This window comes from Globicephala melas, chromosome 6 (assembly GCF_963455315.2).
Source record: "Globicephala melas chromosome 6, mGloMel1.2, whole genome shotgun sequence".
NCBI classification, from domain to species: Eukaryota; Metazoa; Chordata; class Mammalia; order Artiodactyla; family Delphinidae; genus Globicephala; species Globicephala melas.
The window spans coordinates 101,908,237-101,913,174 of NC_083319.1; the positions used below are offsets into that span (position 1 = coordinate 101,908,237).

Genomic DNA, 4,938 nt, shown 5'->3' on the forward strand with positions numbered 1-4,938 from the left:
AGCTTTATTCAGGGTCTTATAGAGGACTATAGACCAGGAGATGGCCACTCAGTAGCTCTGAGGAACTGCTCCAAAGAGGTAGGGGTGGTAAGGGAAGAGCCAGTATATATTGATATATGAATTTTTTGGCTTGGAAATACATGTAGTCAAGCATACATCTTGGTAAAAGATTATTGCCAATCACAAAGAACAGATATCTCAAGTTAATTATTTTAGTGCTTTTCTGTGTATGGGAAGATGCAAGAATCTGGGGTCATGGAAATTCTTCTTGAAATATGCATTTTAACTCTCTAGGGGGCCACTTATCCAAAGCCCAGAATGCCTCACCTCTTTTTTCTATCTTCAATTCCCCTCAGGGCCCACTAGAAGACTGAAATTCAATCATAAAATTGTAGAATGGTTTCCCCTGCCCCCCAACTTACCACCACATTAATGGGAACCCAATATAATAATAGTAGATGACAGCTGGAAAAGCTGCAAAGCACATACTCTATTTAAAGAAGAGTCCTTCAGGATACACAAAGAAAAACAAGAAATAAAAGACTTGGAAGAACTCGGAACCTCTAGCACCTATACCTACAGCAAACTTTAAACACAGCCCAACTCCTAGGCAGATTAACACAAAACCTCAGACTAAAGGATTATTTATCTCAGTTCCCAATACCTAATGTCTGGCTTCCAAGAAAAAAAGTATAAGACATGTTAAAGAAACTGAATCAATAATTGAAACCGAGCAAGACTCTATGGAGCCCAGTGGGTACAAAAGCCTTTTTGCATTCCCCATTTCTCGTTTGTAGAAAAAGGCTTTATGCTTCTAGGTTTTCCTTGAGTTCCAAAGAGCAAGCTCAAGCAGTTACTAATTAGGGAAATGAGGGAATGCAGGAACAAAGGAAAAGCAGTCACACAAGAAAAGTAATGATAGCTTAAGCAATAGTTCCGTGACAAAACAGAGTCCTAGTTCCCCCTCAAGGGATATACACTACAATCTGACACATATCTTTAGGTTGCGCTGCAGAAAATAAGACCCCCACCCAAGTGGAGGATGGTGACTACAGGCTGACCACAAGCATGTAGACCTTAGACTGGTTGGAACCAGAAGGCTGATGATTAAGATTCTTGAAACATCACGCTGTCACTTCACCACCAACTAATTAGAAGAAAGTCCACTATCTGATCACACACCTTGGAACCCTCACCACAATGTTGCCTTTTAAAACCCTTCCCTGAAAGCCTCAGGGAGTTCGGGTCTTTTGGCACTAGCTGACTGTTCTCCTTGCTTGGCACCCTGCAATAAATGTTATACTTTCCTTCACCACAACCCCATGTCAGCAGATTGGCTTTGCTGTGCATCAGGCAAGGAGATCCTAGCTTTCCTCTCTACAAAAACAAAAAGGCACAAAATAACCTTCCCTGCTGTGATTTCCATAGATGGATGCTTCTCTGGGAACCCTTTCCCCACCTCCACCCACACACCCGCCCCATATAGCTACATGTTTCATTTCAGAACATCTTGCTTCCTCCACACGTTTCAGTGCTTTCCTATCACTATAGAATTATGAACTCCAAGAATAAAGTACACAAAAAGGGGGTGGATAATGGGAGCAGAGTGTGTGACATGGTGCTGCACAGTGTGCAACATGGGGTCTAGTAGTAGGTTTCCTTCTCCACCAGCCACCAGGGCATCAGCATCACCTGATGATGACTTTTCCGACCTTGTCATATAGGAAGATGAGGAGAGAATAGGAGAAGACACTGAGCCACAAGGTAGGTTTGAGAGGATACATCCTCAAGGCAATACCCACTCCAGGGCAGTAGAAAAGGAAAGCAGCAAGGGCCATCTCTTCAAAGAGGCCAAATCCCCTGCTGGAAGACTGAATTCCTCCTGGTCCTGCAGATGACCAAGTTGGCCCATTGTGCCACCAAGACACTGACAAAGAAGGCTGTGTGGAAGGTAAAAGCCAAGATTTTCCTCTGCTTGTAGGTCCACTGCTTTCCGCAGCTGTCCTCAACATCACTGATCCAGTGGTCATCTCAGTCCCCTCAGACCCAGCAGGTGAATTGGGAGGAAGCTCTTCTCAGCCTAGGATCACAAAGTAAGTGAAGAAGCCCCCCAGGGCCTGGATCATACCAATCTGTCCATAGGCCATGCTGATCAGCTGCTTATTCACATGTTTGTCCATTTTGGGGTTTTCGAGCTGTCTCTTCATGATGTCACTCTGAGCTAGCTCATAAGCCAGAGAGGTGGCTGGAACCATGTCCATGCCCTAGTTAATGCAGAGGATGGTGATGGGGTAGTGGAATGTTTGTAATAATGAATATCAGGAAGGGGGTGTTCCAGATAATAAATATCTGGAATGTTCTGGTTATGGTGTAGGCAATAGATTTCTTCAAGTTATCAAAGATTAGATGACCTTCCTCTACTTCAGTCACAATTGAGGCAAAATTCTCATCCAAGGAGAATCATGTCAGTAGCCTACATAGACACTTCTGAGCCTGCAATTCCCATAGCAACCCCAGTGTCCACCTTCTTCAAAGCTGAGTCATTGACACCATCACCGGTTACAGCCATGATAGTGCCCTCTCTCTGGCAGTCTTCCTGAATGATCAGCTTCTGTTGAGGAGAGGACCTGGGAAACACAATCTCAGTATGGTACTTCAAAGTGTCATCCAGCTGCTGGAAAGTCAAGTCCTTCAGATCACTTCCATGTACCATGCAGGCATTGGCATTTCTTGGGTTCACCTGGCTCACTGGGATGATGAGGTAGACAGAAATATCTCCTATGGTTTCCTTGTCTTCTGAGAGGATGCCCACACCTTCGGCAATGGTTTTGGCTGTGATTGGATGGTCTTTGGTAACAAATTAATAATCTTTCAAAAAAAGAAAAGAAGCACTGACTGAGATGGTTTCACTGGATTATGCTGCACACCCCAAACTGAATAAATGCAGAGGAAACACACATAAGCAGAGCATAGTCAAAATGCTGAAAAACAAAGAAATAATGAATTCTTTAAAAAGTTGGAGAAAGGGATATATTATGTACATGGGAACACAAATTCAAAAGGCCATGGACTTCTCATCAGAAACTAAATGGGCATGTAGTATTATTTCAATATGGATTTAATTTGCATTTCCTACTGATTGATGGTATTGAGCATATAGCTATGAGTGGATTACCTATTCATATATCTTCTTTTATAAATTCTGTGAATCTTTTTCCCATTTTTATTGAGTTTATTGTCTTATCTTTGAGAATGAAGAGTTCTATATATCTTCTGGATACAAGTCCTTTGCTAGATACTATGTATTATTAAAATAGTTTCTCCAAGTCTGTGATTTGCTTTATCATTTAACTGTGTCTTTGTAAGAGAAGTTTATAGTTTTTTATGATGTCAAATTTATTAATTCCCTTTCCTGGTTTAGACCTATTTTGTTCTATCTAAATATTTGCCCGTCCCGATGTTGTAAAGATTTTTCTCTTATTTCTTCTGGAAAAAAACTATAGTTTTAGTTTTTATGATAAATTATAATATTTAGGCTTATAATCCATTTTAAGTAATTTTATGTGGCATGAGGAAATGGTCAAGGTTCATTTTGGTTCATCATCATTTTTTGAAAAAACTCTACTTTCCCCACTAAATTACCTTGGCTCTTTTGTCAAAAAGCTATTGGCCATATTTTGAGGATTTGTTTCTAGGTTGTCTCTTATGTGTGTTTATTGATCTATATGTCAATCCTTATGCCAATACCAGTATCAAAATTTCTTTAGATTTATACTAAGCCTCGAAATTAATTAGCGAAATCCTCCAATGTTGTTCTTTTTCAGAATTGTTTTGGCTATTCTAGCTCCTTTGAATATTCATCTAGGTTTTATATTCATCTTTTAGCTTCCCAATTTCTATAAAAATAAATAAATAATAAATTTAAGAGCCTGCAGAGATTTTGATTGGGATTACATTAAAATTACAGATCAATCTGGGGAGAACCACAATCTTAATAATACTGAGCCTCCCAGTTCACAAACATGGTTTCTCTCTCCATTTAGTTACATCTTTCTAAAATTTCTCTTGACAATATTTTGAAATTTTCATTACCAAGTCTTGTACAAATTTTATTAAATTTATCTATAACTAGTTCATGATTTGTATGCTATTAACAGTATTTTTATCTTCTAATAGTTTATATCATATATAGAATAAAATTTTTATATTGAGTTCTTTACTCACTCACTTGTGAGTTCTAGTATCTGCTTTTGTAGCTGCCTTAAAATTTTCATCATACATATTTATGGCATCTTCCTTTAGATCCTTGAACATATAGGGTATATTAATGACAGGTTTTTTGTTAATGTCCTTGTCTTCCTATTCCATCAACTCTATCAATTCTTGGTCTGTTTCTCTTTACTTATTTTTCTCCAGGTTACAGGTCATATTTTCCTCTTTACATGACCAGCAAAAAATTTTATTGGATATTGAATGCTATGAACTTTGTATTATTAAATGCTAGATTTTATTGTATTCACCTAGAAGGTAGTTAGATTATTTGGAGATTAGATTTATCCTTCCAAGGTTTATTTTTAAACCTATTCAGAGTGGGTCTAGAATACTCCTGAGGTTAAAGTAACCATTTTAATGTGTTCTATGGTCTCTGCCCAATGCCCTATGTATTTAATGAGGTCTCCCCACTTTAGTTGGAACAACTAGAGTGTTCCCTATACCTATACAAGCTCTGGGCATTGTTCACCTTAAAGATTTCCAGTAATTGCTCTTTCTTCAGAAGTTGTTCTTGTCTAGCTCTTTTGGGTTTTACCCTACACATGTGCAGAGTTCTCATCCAAAGAGGCATGAAAACAATTATCCACATTTCTGGAGTTCTTTCTATGTATTTCTTCCTCATCTTGGGTCTTTTCCTCAGAAATTCCAGACTCTGTCCTCCCTGAA

The 4,938-nt window shown here is 38.8% G+C and overlaps 1 pseudogene; it reads right to left on the reverse strand.

Moving 5' to 3' along the window:
- Positions 1 to 1,688: 1,688 nt before the first annotated feature.
- On the reverse strand, positions 1,689 to 2,857 carry LOC115864987 (sodium/potassium-transporting ATPase subunit alpha-1 pseudogene; annotated as a pseudogene).
- Positions 2,858 to 4,938: the final 2,081 nt, after the last annotated feature.